Source organism: Triticum aestivum, chromosome 7A (assembly GCF_018294505.1).
Source record: "Triticum aestivum cultivar Chinese Spring chromosome 7A, IWGSC CS RefSeq v2.1, whole genome shotgun sequence".
Taxonomy (NCBI): Eukaryota; Viridiplantae; Streptophyta; class Magnoliopsida; order Poales; family Poaceae; genus Triticum; species Triticum aestivum.
The window spans coordinates 319,182,095-319,196,507 of NC_057812.1; positions in this window are offsets into that span (position 1 = coordinate 319,182,095).

Sequence of the window (14,413 nt, forward strand, 5' to 3'; positions counted from 1 at the left end):
GTGGGTTTCAACTATTTACTGTGGCAATGACAGGTCATGCAGAGGAATGGGTTCAACTACCGCAGCACAAAGTAGCAGATGAATCGTTGTTGTCCTAATGCAATAACTGAGAGCAGGAGCGAGAGAGTAGGGTTTTATCGAAATGAACAAGGGGGGTTGCTTGCCTGGTAAATCAACAAGGGAGGCACTGCTTCACAGACAGGTACTCTGGAACGTCTCCGGAGTAGGACCTATCGAGAAGGAACGGTGTCGGCAATCAATACACAATCATATGCAACAATATGATGCATGAGCATGGCATGTAGATGTGATGCTGTTTGAGCTAATGCAACTAGTAAACATTTGGTTTGAAGTCCATTTGAACCAAAGGTTCAAATGCATTTCTAAATTAAGTCTCTTATATATGCCCTAATGTGTTTTCCCATATTCAGCATGTATAAGTTGGTTTTTCATGCATGAAACTAGTACAGATGGAAAGGTTGCATTTTTCTGATAATTTTTCATATATAAATTATTTTAATCTGAGCTACGGTTGAATTTCTATGAATTTTTGAAGTTTAAATCATTTTCTGGATTTTCTGAATTATTTTAAATCCAGAAATCATATTATTGCGTCAGCATGACGTCATTACTACGTCAGCGGTCAACTGGCCTGGTCCGGGTCAAACCTGACGTGTGGGATCCACACGTCAGTGACATTGGGGTTAACCCCGAGTCAAACCCCGGGCTGATTAGCTTTGACTAATCCCTGGGCCCACTGGTCAGCGTCAGTAGGTGGGGATTAGTGCCTAATTGGCAAAACCACGTCAGCCCGCCGGAGTTCTGGCCAGCGGCGACCATTAGCGCGGCGGCGACTCGCCGGACTTGCGCTGCAGGCGGCGTTTGGTCGCGCGAAGACCACCGGGGCGTAGCCCGTCGTCATCCGCAACCAGAGGAGCTGATGGGGGGCTGCGGGGGCGCCGGAGCTCGCCGGAGCGAAGCTCGGGGCGGCCGCCGGAGTTCGGGCGCGAGCGGGATCGGGCTGCAGGGCATGGCAGGGGCTGCGGGCGGAGGCGTTGGCCTTCTGGGAGGCTACTGAGCGTGGTGGCCGGTGCAGGCACGGGCTGCGGTGGCTCTGGCCACGACGGCGAGGGGCTGCGGCGGCGATGGCTTCAGCCATGGTGGGGAACGGGGCTACAGCGCAGAAACGAGGGCGAGAAGAGAGGGGAAACGGGAAGAAGCTCACGGCGATCACGCAGAGCAGCACAGCGGGGTCGGGGAAGACCTGGTGACGGCGAATCGACGGCGGCGGACGGCGGAGCCCGAGGAGGAAGACGAGGGCGATAGCGGCGATGGAGGCCGTCCGGAGGTGCGTGGCTCGACGAGGAGCTTCAGGGCGAGGGGGCGGAGCTTCTGCGTGTGTCAGGGAGGCGAGGGGAGGTCGGTGGCGATGGCTATGGCGAACGGCGGCGGCGGTGGTTCTCGGGTGAGAGAGAGAGAGCAGGGGGAGAGGAGGAGGGCGAGGGAGAGGGAGTGAGAGCGGTGCGGGGCAGCGCGTGGCGACGTTCCGGACGTCCAGGCGTCGAGGGGGAGGACAGGCAGGCAGGTGCCGTGGCGGCACGGCGATGCGCACGCGCCGGCCACACGCCCCTGGCCTCCTGGCGGGAGGTGGAGGACGACTGGCGTCGGCCAGTCAGCTGGGCCGAGCTACTGGGCCGATCGGGTAAGTGGCCCAGGTAAGTTTCTCCCCCCTATTCAGTTTTCTTTTCTAATTTTCTGACATTTGTTTGATTTAATAAATATATTAAATCATTTAATTTTATTATGCTAATTTTTGCAGGAGCTAGATATATTATTCCAGAGCTCTTTTATAATTGGCATAATTTTTGGACCACATTTCATATATATAGAAATATATTTCCAATGCAAATATTTATCGAATTAATCCAAATGGCCAAAATAAATGTCCATGAGCTCTTAAAATTATTGTTTTGATTTTTATCTCTGACCAATATTTTTAGAGGGCATCATGAGCATTTTCTTGGACCCTTTTGGAGAAATTTTTATTTGGGTCATTTTCAAAAATGATTCTGAGGGTTCCACCAATCCTCATTTCAAATTTAAAAGAAATTTAAATATGATGCACAAATGGCTAACTAGCCTAGGTCATACCAGACTAGGGATGTGACAACTCGCCCCCACTTGAAAAAATCTCGTCCCGAGATTCAGGGGTCGACGGAAAGAAAGCGGGGTACTCCAGTCGAAGACGATCTTCTCGCTCCCAAGTAGCTTCTCTCTCGGAATGATGAGACCACTGAACTTTGAGAAACTTGATGTTCTGACGTCGAGTGACACGCTCTGCTTGATCAAGAATGCGAACCGGGTACTCTCGGTATGTGAGGTTATCTTGGAGATCAAGCGTTTCATGGTCCACTCCGCGGATGGGATCCGAGAAGCAACGCCTGAGTTGAGAGACGTGGAAGACATCATGAACTCGAGAAAGATGTGGGGGTAGTTCCAACTAGTAGGCAACCTCTCCTCGTTTAGCGAGAATACGAAAAGGACCAATGTAACGAGGAGCCAACTTGCCCTTGATACCGAAACGATGGGTACCCTTCAAAGGAGTAACCCGAAGGTAAGCTTGGTCGCCAATTTCATAAGTCACATCCTTATGATGACGATCGTACTGACTTTTCTGACAAGACTGGGCTGTTTTCAAATTCTCACGAATGATGCGAACTTGCTCTTCTGCCTCCTGGATCATATCCGGTCCAAGGAATTGTCTTTCACCGGTTTCTGACCAGTTCAAAGGTGTTCGACATCTTCGTCCATAGAGAACCTCAAAAGGAGCTTTCTTGAGGCTGGATTGGTAGCTATTGTTATAAGCAAACTCGGCGAAAGGAAGACATTTCTCCCAATCCATACCGAATGAGATAACGCAAGCTCTGAGCATGTCTTCGAGAATTTGATTGACTCGTTCCACCTGACCACTCGACTAAGGGTGGAAAGCGGTACTGAAGGAAAGATGGGTTCCCATGGCAGTTTGGAAACTCTCCCAGAAATGAGAAGTGAAAAGACTGCCACGGTCTGAATTGATCTCTAGTGGAACACCATGAAGTGACACTATTCGAGAAATATATAAGTCAGCAAGCTGACTAGCAGTGATATTTTCTCGAACAGGGAGGAAGTGAGCCACTTTGGAAAGACGATCAACGACTACGAAGATAGCGTTATTCCCTCTTTTGGTCCTGGGAAAGCCGGTAATGAAGTCCATACCAACTTTATCCCATTTCCATTCAGGAATAGCTAAAGGCTGAAGGGTGCCAGCAGGTCTTTGATGCTCTGCCTTAACGCGACGACAAACGTCACATTTAGCAATGAAATCAGCGATTTCTCTCTTCATCGTAGTCCACCAGAACCTCTGGCGTAGGTCCTGATACATCTTAGTACTACCAGGATGAATCGTGAGAGGGGATTCATGCGCCTCCTTAAGAATCAATTGTCGCAGATGTTGATTCTTGGGAACCACCAAGCGATTCTCAAAGAAAACAACACCACGATCATCCATAGAGAAACATCCACCAACTCCCTTCTTAATGTTTCTCTTGATCCGAGAAATTCCTGTGACTTGCTTTTGAGCAGCGATAATCCGATCTTCAAGATCAGGTTTCGCCACCAGGGTAGAAAGGAATCCGCGAGGAGCTATGTGAAGATTAAGCTTACAGAATTCCTCATGGAGAAGTGGTTGGCCTTGCTGCAACATGAGATTGTTGCAATAGGATTTACGGCTTAGAGCATCAGCCATGACATTGGCTTTGCCTGGGGTGTAGGTAATCCCTAGATCATAATCTGTAATCAACTCCAACCAACGTCTTTGCCTAAGGTTCAAATCTGGTTGGGTGAAGATATACTTGAGACTCTGGTGATCGGTGTAGATCTCGCAACGTTTACCAAGGAGGTAATGTCGCCAGGTCTTGAGTGCATAGACTACGGCCGCAAGCTCTAGATCATGTGTAGGATAATTCTCCTCATGTGGATGCAACTGTCGAGATGCATAGGTAATCACATGACGATCCTGCATAAGAATGCAACCTAGTCCCTGTCGTGAGGCGTCGCAGTAGATAATAAAGTCTTTAGTGAAATCCGGTGGCACAAGTATGGGAGCAGAAGTCAGGCGTCTTTTCAGTTCCTGAAAACTGTACTCACACTGTGGGGACCACTCGAACTTTTTATCTTTCTTGAGAAGTTCCGTGAGGGGTTTGGCTACTTTGGAGAAGTTTTCAACAAAGCGGCGACAATAACTGGCTAGACCAAGGAAGCTCCTAACTTGTTTCACTGTTTCAGGTGGAGTCCAATCGAGAACGGCCTTGACTCTCTCGGGATTGACAGCAATGCCCTTACCAGAGATTACGTGGCCTAGGTAGGTCACTTCTGGCAACCAAAATTCACACTTGGAGAACTTGGCATAAAGGCGGTGCTCTCTGAGTTTTTCTAACACAAGTCTAAGATGTTCGGCATGCTCTTCCTCGTTCTTCGAGTAAATAAGAATATCATCGAGGTAAACCACGACGAACTTATCTAAGTACTCCATGAAGATCGAGTTCATCAAGCGGGAGAATGTGGCTGGGGCGTTGGTTAGGCCAAAGGACATGACGGTGTACTCGTACTGACCATAACGAGTGACAAAAGCTGTCTTGGGAATGTCCCCGTTTCTGATCTTGATTTGGTGATATCCTAACCTCAAATCCATCTTGGAGAAGACTGAGGATCCAGCGAGCTGATCATACAGGTCGTTGATCCTGGGGAGTGGATACTTGTTCTTTATCGTGACCAAATTAACGGGACGATAATCAACGACCATCCGGTCCGTACCGTCTTTCTTCTTGACAAAGAGGACGGGGCAAGCCCAAGGAGAAGAACTAGGACGGATGAAACCCTTTTGCAAGGACTCATCGAGTTGTTTCTTAAGCTCGGCTAGTTCTAGGGGTGCCATCTTGTAAGGTCTCCGGGAGATTGGAGCTGTTCCTGGGATAAGATCTATGACGAACTCTACATCTCTGTCAGGTGGAACACCTGGCAGTTCCTCTGGAAAGACATCCGGAAAGTCGCGGACTACCGGGATATCTTCAAGGTCTGGAAGAGGGCTGGCATTAAGAGAATAGAGCTGACGCTTTGCAACTCTAGTGGAGACGGTGACTATCTTGCCAGATGGGTGTGTAAGTTGAACAGATCTTGTGTAACAATCAATTTTGGCATGATGAGCTGTCATCCAGTCCATACCCAAGATGATGTTAATATCTGAAGACTTGAGGGCTACAAGTGATGCAAGGAATACAAGTTTGTCAACAAGGATTTCGTTACCATGGCTTACACTAAAGGTTTGCCATTTGGATCCAGGAGTTTGGATGACTAGCGGAGTTGGCATATCACAAAATGACATGTTGTGCAAGTTAGCATAGCTTTCAGAAATGAAGGAGTGAGATGCTCCAGTATCGAATAGAACTGATGCTGGGTGACAATTGACGAGGAGTGTGCTAAGAACGACATCTGGATCATCATGAGCGTCTTTAGCTGAGGCGTGATGCACACGTCCACGTTCAGTGGAAACTGACTTGACACTGATCATCTTGCGTGATGGCTTAATACAGCTAACAGTCTTCTCGGCCTTGGGTGGAGCATAACTAGTCTGAGAGCAATCACGTGCATAGTGTCCTGGCTTCCCGCATGTGAAGCAAGTCCCTGAGGTTGGACGGGGACCCGCACTGACAAACGGTCTACCAGTAGGCCTGGGTGGAACATACGACTGAGCTGGAGGAGGCACCACATGAGATGACCTCGGTGTATAACCGGAAGGAAGAGCGGAGTTTGGAACCCAAATCCGGCGTTTTTGGGAACTAGAGCCAGAGGAGGATCCCAAATCACGAGTGTGCTTACGAGACTCCTCGTAAGTGAGCTGAGCTGTCTCTGCATTGATGGCCTTGTTCACAAGGGCTTGGAATGTATCACAATGATGCAGGTGAAGATCACGATGCAACTTGGGGTTGAGACCCTTCCGGAACCTAGCTTGCTTCTTGGCGTCCGTGGACACTTCTTCTGTGGCATAGCGGGCAAGGTTCTCGAACTCTCTGCTATAAGCATCAACAGCCATCTTACTCTGGGTGAGACTACAGAACTCTTCTCTCTTGCGATCAAGGAGGGCCTGGGGAATGTGATGCTCGCGAAAAGCCTCAGTGAAATCCTTCCAGGTAGGAATCTGGCCGGCTGGAAGCAAAGTCTCATAGTTCTGCCACCAAAGACTAGCAGGACCTTCCAGGTGGTATGTGGCATAAGTGACCTTGTCATCTTCAGCTACGCTCGCGGAACGCAGCTTATGGGTGATGCTACGGAGCCAGTCATCTGCATCGAGTGGCTCGATGGAATGATGAAAAGTAGGTGGGTGCAAGCGAATGAAGTCATGAATGGTAGCAGACCCTTTGAACTGATGTGCGGTGTTCTCCTCGATACGTGCCAACAAGCGGTTGGACTCACGCTTGTTCCTCTCCATCTCTAACATGAACTCTGTCAACGAAGGCTGGTCAGGAGGATCCTCATTCCTACCATCTCCATGGTTCTGGCTACGAGCGACGAAACTTCGCTTAGCTGATGACATCCTGAGAAACGAAACCAAGGACGAAATCAACATCAACTATCGACTGTAGAATGTAGGACAAGGAATTAGTATCACTCGAACTCCTAGGGAAATTCCGGCAGCATAACGGCAGTAAAATGCTCAGAATGAGACATCCTACTAAAAATGGGGTGGTAACATACTCAACATCACCACTCAAGGTTCTGGGATAGTACTAAACAGACTACACCGGAAGGACTCGAAACTGGGGTATGACTCTGATCAACCAGTCTTATGGAGCTACGGAGTAGTAACACGTGATCCTGATAGACGGAAGAGAAGCCTAGTTCCTTAACCCCGTCGGAAAGATAGGACGACTCAGATCAGAAGGTCATGAGGTATAAGGAGTAAAAAGAGCCTTACGTTCCAACCCACAAACAATTCCCTTACATAACTAAAGATTTTCTAGACTCAACTTCGACCAGTATGGCTTGGTAATCCTACAGGCAGTCAGGCTCTGATACCAAAGCTGTCAGGACCCCGACTCGATGCCACATCGATCTAGCATGTAACACCTCATATCGCTTTGCGGTCTCACGCACGGTATCCCCACGGGTGTCGCCTTACCTTTGCCCGGGACCGTTTGCGCATTTTGGCACACGTATATGTTGGTGTCGCTAGCATCCATATGATAAAGAGCCCGAGCTGACATGGCTAGTCGTAAATTCAAAGTGGCACTAACTTACAGGGACAGGCATTCATGACCCAGCATCGAACGTGTCGGTCATCAGCGAGTGAATCCAGGCTGTAGCACTGGGCTAACAGGACTCCGGTGAACCGGGCTGTAGCGGGCTAGCAGGACTCCGGTATTCATCGCGTGACATTTCCCCGAAGGGACAGACACAGGATCGAAGAAGGACACATGCCGGCCAGCCTAAGTGTTCCGGAGCAGTAGCAAGCTACCAGGGCTTAGTGGAAGCACTAGGAGACATTTCCTGGTAAGAGAGACTACTAGGAATAAACAACTAGACAGTCAGATCCCACACATAGCAATACACATTACACGTACGTATAACATGCAAGTATGTGCTGTACAACATGGCATCACAACATAACTCAACAACTCATATAGATAAAGGCTCAGAAGAGCCGTCATAGCAATTATTGCAAACAGGGGTCACAAGACCCATCATACAGAGCATTCAAGCAACAAGCGGAAGCATTACATGTCTGGGTACAGACATCTACAAATGAAAAAGGCTGAAGAGCCTGACTATCTACAACATCCGATCAAGATCGTAGCTGAGGTACTAGCTACTAGTCGAAGTCCATGAGAACCCTAGTAAGACCGATGTCTCCGCTGCAAAAACATAAATAAAGCAACATGAGTACAAAGGTACTCAGCAAGACTTACATCAGATCCTATCATACATGCATCTGTATCAAGGGGTAATGTGGGGTTTAGTTGCAGCAAGCCAGCTTTGACTCTGTGGCTATCCTGTTCTACGACTACCAGAAACTCTTGAGGTGAAACAACGAACACGAGTCCACTAATCACCACACAATACACTACTGTGGATTCATCCCCGTCTCCCTACGAGAAGGCCATCCATAGCACTCACACTTGTCTTGAGCATTTTATAGTATCCACTTCAAGTTGTCTATGTACCATGTAAGCATCCAAGAAGTCCATAACCGCGGACCCGGCTATTCGAATAGATCATGTTAACCCTGCAGGGGTGTACTTCTTCACACACGCTCTCGCCACTTACCGCCATGTACACGTCATGTATCTCGGCAACCTTCAAGCGGAAGCCTGGCGAGGGTGTCGGCCACGACCTGACTAACCACACAAGACTCTAGTCCAGGTTTATCGCCTATTCGGGTTCCATCCGCAAGGAGATCCGGCCGGGGTGTCGCTCACGGCCCCAAACGATGTGAGCAGGGTTCCCGAGCCCACCAACCGGGTGCCACTCAGTACACCGTGCCACGTGTGCCTAGTCTGTCCCAAGCCCACCCTGCCGGGTGCCACCTGGTAGAAAACTAGCACTACCTACAAACACCAGAAACTAGTTGCGACTCCTGGACAGAGATCAAGTCGGTTAATAAGTCAAGAGGGCTTGGAGCGCCCGGAGCCCAATGTGTGGTAGTATCGGGTCATTGGACGACATACATAGAACTCGGTGCTTAAGGACGGTTCCAGTGAGACAACCCACCATGTACTCCTACACGGCCTCTCACCGCTACCTTTACCAAATCGTGTTCACATACTTCACTCTCAGCATCAGAACATATCGTAACACTCCAATTCATTCCCAATGAACCAGACCTGACACAACTCTAAGCAATAGCAGGCATAGCATGGTAGGAACACAACAATGGCTTCAATCAACTCCTACACATGCTAGTGGGTTTCAACTATTTACTGTGGCAATGACAGGTCATGCAGAGGAATGGGTCCAACTACCGCAGCACAAAGTAGCAGATGAATCGTTGTCGTCCTAAGGCAATAACTGAGAGCAGGAGCGAGAGAGTAGGGTTTTATCGAAATGAACAAGGGGGGTTGCTTGCCTGGTAAATCAACAAGGGAGGCACTGCTTCATAGACAGGTACTCTGGAACGTCTCCGGAGTAGGACCTATCGAGAAGGAACGGTGCCGGCAATCAATACACAATCATATGCAACAATATGATGCATGAGCATGGCATGTAGATGTGATGCTATTTGAGCTAATGCAACTAGTAAACATTTGGTTTGAAGTCCATTTGAACCAAAGGTTCAAATGCATTTCTAAATTAAGTCTCTTATATATGCCCTAATGTGTTTTCCCATATTCAGCATGTATAAGTTGGTTTTTCATGCATGAAACTAGTACAGATGGAAAGGTTGCATTTTTCTGATAATTTTTCATATATAAATTATTTTAATCTGAGCTACGGTTGAATTTCTATGAATTTTTGAAGTTTAAATCATTTTCTGGATTTTCTGAATTATTTTAAATCCAGAAATCATATTATTGCGTCCACATGACGTCATTACTACGTCAGCGGTCAACTGGCCTGGTCCGGGTCAAACCTGACGTGTGGGATCCACACGTCAGTGACACTGGGGTTAACCCCGAGTCAAACCCCGGGCTGATTAGCTTTGACTAATCCCTGGGCCCACTGGTCAGCGTCAGTAGGTGGGGATTAGTGCCTAATTGGCAAAACCACGTCAGCCCGCCGGAGTTCTGGCCGGCGGCGACCATTAGCGCGGCGGCGACTCGCCGGACTTGCGCTGCAGGCGTCGTTTGGTCGCGCGAAGACCACCGGGGCGTAGCCCGTCGTCATCCGCAACCAGGGGAGCTGATGGGGGGCTGCGGGGGCGCCGGAGCTCGCCGGAGCGAAGCTCGGGGCGGCCGCCGGAGTTCGGGCGCGAGCGGGATCGGGCTGCAGGGCATGGCAGGGGCTGCGGGCGGAGGCGTTGGCCTTCTGGGAGGCTACTGAGCGCGGTGGCCGGTGCAGGCACGGGCTGCGGTGGCTCTGGCCACGACGGCAAGGGGCTGCGGCGGCGATGGCTTCGGCCATGGTGGGGAACGGGGCTACGGCGCGGAAACGAGGGGGAGAAGAGAGGGGAAACGGGAAGAAGCTCACGGCGATCACGCAGAGCAGCACAGCGGGGTCGGGGAAGACCTGGTGACGGCGAATCGACGGCGGCGGACGACGGAGCCCGAGGAGGAAGACGAGGGCGATAGCGGCGATGGAGGCCGTCCGGAGGTGCGTGGCTCGACGAGGAGCTTCAGGGCGAGGGGGCGGAGCTTCCGCGTGTGTCGGGGAGGCGAGGGGAGGTCGGTGGCGATGGCTATGGCGAACGGCGGCGGCGGTGGTTCTCGGGTGAGAGAGAGAGAGCAGGGGGAGAGGAGGAGGGCGAGGGAGAGGGAGTGAGAGCGGTGCGGGGCAGCGCGTGGCGACGTTCCGGACATCCAGGCGTCGAGGGGGAGGACAGGCAGGCAGGTGTCGTGGCGGCACGGCGATGCGCACGCGCCGGCCACACGCCCCTGGCCTCCTGGCGGGAGGTGGAGGACGACTGGCGTCGGCCAGTCAGCTGGGCCGAGCTACTGGGCCGATCGGGTAAGTGGCCCAGGTAAGTTTCTCCCCCCTATTCTGTTTTCTTTTCTAATTTTCTGACATTTGTTTGATTTAATAAATATATTAAATCATTTAATTTTATTATGCCAATTTTTGCAGGAGCAAGATATATTATTCCAGAGCTCTTTTATAATTGGCATAATTTTTGGACCATATTTCATATATATAGAAATATATTTCCAATGCAAATATTTATTGAATTAATCCAAATGGCCAAAATAAATGTCCATGAGCTCCTAAAATTATTGTTTTGATTTTTATCTCTGACCAATATTTTTAGAGGGCATCATGAGCATTTTCTTGGACCCTTTTGGAGAAATTTTTATTTGGGTCATTTTCAAAAATGATTCTGAGGGTTCCACCAATCCTCATTTCAAATTTAAAAGAAATTTAAATATGATGCACAAATGGCTAACTAGCCTAGGTCATACCAGACTAGGGATGTGACACAGGCGAACACTCCCTTGTCTGCATGCAAAAACTTCACTACCACCTCCTCCTAACCAGGCTGAAGGTTGGTGCCTATGGTAAAGGTTGCCCCTGAGGACCCGTCCTCCTTGACCAACACTAGCTTGGTTTCTGCCTTGTCCTGAGTGAAAAACTGCTTCTTCTTGGTTGGTGCAGATCCCTTGGCCTTGGAGGTATCCGCATCGGCGGGTCGTGCTGTCGCGGCGGCCTTGAGGGCGAGCTTGAGCGTTGCCAGGGCCTCCTTGGCGTCCCCCTTGATGGTGAGGACACCTTCGCTCCCTGGCATCTTCATGAGGTTGTAAGCAGGATGGGTTGCTGCCATGAACTGTGCCAGAGCTGGGTACCCAAGGACGGCATTGTATGGGAGGCCAATGTGGGCAATGTCGAAGTCGGTGAGCTCGGTGCGGTATTTATCGCGTGTGCCGAAGGTCACGGGGAGGCGGACTTGCCCCAGGGAGCAGGAGGAGCCTCCGCCAACCCCTGAGAAGGTCTTGCTGGGTTGGAGCCGCTCGAACGGTACTTGAAGGAGGCTCAAGGCTTCGACGAACAACACATTGAGGCCGGCGCCGCTGTCGACGAGCGTCTTGGTGATGGATATGTGGTAGATGGTGGGAGCGCACAGCATCGGGAGCGCACCCGAGGCGATGATGGAGGCGGGATGATCCTCTGAGTCATAGGTGAGGTCGGCCTCAGGCACGGCCCAGCCAGGCATAGCCCCCGGGCGCTTGGAAGTGGCGCCGATCTGGCGAAAGTACGGCTTGACATGCCGATCTGAGGGTGGTGCTTGCGAACAGCCGAGGAGAGCTGCGACGATGGGGGCCGCCGGTTCCCCAAAGTGAGTGATGAAGAGGTTGCGCAGCTCCTCCCAGGTGTCGACGGAAGACTCCGGCAAGTGGAGGAGCCAGGCGCGCGGCACGCCTACAAGGGTCATTGGGAACCAGTTGGCCATGATCTTGTCACCCCCGGCTTCCAGAACGGCCTCCTCCTAGGCCAGCAGGAAAGCCAACAGGTCTGCTGCGCCGGCGTAGCGTGGCGGCATCTCCGGCTTGAACTTGGGTGGCCACTGCACCTGCCGCAAGGCGGGGGCAAGGGCTCGGAGTCCCCGAGCGCCACCATCGGTGCCGGTAGATCCAGCTGGAGGGGCACCCACCATGGGGGAGCGGGCATGGAGATGGTGGAGCGCGAATCGACGGAAGAAATACTCCGGCGCACCCCTACCTGGCGCGCCAAATGTTGGATCACGGATTCGGGCAAAACCCTTAAGGTTCGAACACTAGGGTGCGCGCGAAGATCTCCCCCCTACCGATCCACGTCCTAGCTCGGCTAAGATCTTACGGACTAACTTGACGAACTTGCAACACAAAGGACACAAGATTTATACTGGTTCAGGCCACCGTTGTGGTGTAATACCCCACTCCAATGTGGTGGTGGTGGATTGCCTCTTGGGCCGAGGATGAACAGTACAAAGGGAAGAACAGCCTCCTCAGGTTGAGGTGTTCTTGTGCTTGGCAAACTTGTGCGTGTGTGGATTCGATTCACCCTTCATTCCTAGCTATGGTGGTGGCTAGTCCTATTTATAGAGGCCCTGGTCCTCTCCCCAAATATTGAGCGGGAAGGGAGCCAACAACGGCCAATTTGAAAGGGGACATCTAGTACAACTTATCCTAACAAAAGCAGTCTTCGCCGCCAAAGGCTCTGGTGGTGAGGCCGTCCTGGGCTCCATGGTGACCTCTGTCTTGCCGTCCTTCTAGTCTTGGTCTTGTTGCACTGATATGGAAACCTTTGCTTGAAGCCTCGGTACTCCGCGCTTGCACTTGCCCCCTTAGCACCAAAGAGGAAACAAGGACGATGTGCGCGCTGGCCCCTGCCTGGCGCCCGCCTAGTCTTGATCGTCATGGGTCACGTCACTAGAACCTCGTGAGGTTTGCCATTCCTTGATCTCTCCGCCCCTCGCGAGCCTGCCTGGCGTGGCCGCTGCTGAGGAGGTCTTATGTCGTCCGCCTCGCGAGGCTTGGCCCGTCGCGAGGGTATTGAATGTCTTGTTGATGAAGATGGGACATACAGGCCCGCCGTGAGACGTAGGCAGGCAAGTCTGGGGACCCCCGTTCCCAGAACGCCGAGAAAGTCATCTACTTGTTGCGGCGCTGACGTGGCTCTGTAGCTGGCCCGGGTGCATTGCAAGGAGGCCAGAGAAGAGAAGTTGGCGGCTCTCAAGGTTGCCAACACCAAGAAGCTTCAATTACAGTCCTTCCTGGAGACCTTCATCGACGCTGCAACCCGCATTGCAGACGGCATCGACCTTGATAGTTTCTTTGAGCCAGCAAGTCCTACTCCTGCCGAGTGAAAACTTGATAACTTGATTTTATTTGCCTTGGAATGCCGAGTGATCCTTTAATTGTTAAAACTCTTTTGGGCTTGATGCTCGAGTACTTCTGCCGGTGGTTCCGAACCTTTATTGATTTATCAAAATTTGGTTTTTCTTTCGAACATGGTTGCTTTGTCTTTATCACCTTCAGATTTGACTCGAGCGAATTGGGAATCATAACTGAATCTTCAAGTGAGAGGGTCGCTCTTCACTCGGAGTAGCCGTTGTACTTGTGGCGCAACTCCGAGTGTGACCAGACGTTGTACCTATGGCGCAGCTCTGAGTGTAGCCCGACGTTGTACTTGTGGTGCAGCTCCGAGAGCAGCCAGAAGTTTTACTGGTGGTGCACCTCTAAGAGCAGCCAGAAGTTTGTACTTGTGGCACAGCTGCAAGTGCGACCAGACATTGTACTAGTGGCGCAGCTCCGAGTGCAGCCGGACTTGTACTTGTGGCGCAGCTCAAGGTGCGTGGCCGAGCCTCCGAGTGAGAAGGTTGTTCTTCACCCAAAGTATATTTTGAAACTTAGGCGAGTAAGGGGTCGCAGCTAAGCCCCCCGACTAGGAGGATTGCTCTCCACTCGGAGTAGTTTTGAAACTTAGGCGAGTACTAGATTGCGGCTAAGCCCCCGAGTGGGAGGATTTCTCTCCACTCGGAGTAGTTTTGTAACTTAGGCGAATACGGGATCGCGGCTAAGCCCCGAGTGAGAGGATTGCTCTCCACTCAGAGTAGTTTTGTAACTTAGGTCAGTACGGGAACTCGGCTAAGCTCCCGATTGGGAGGATTTCTCTCCACTCGGAGTAGTTTTGTAACTTAGGCGAATACGGAATCGCGGCTAAGCCCCCAACTGGGAGGATTGCTCTCCACTTG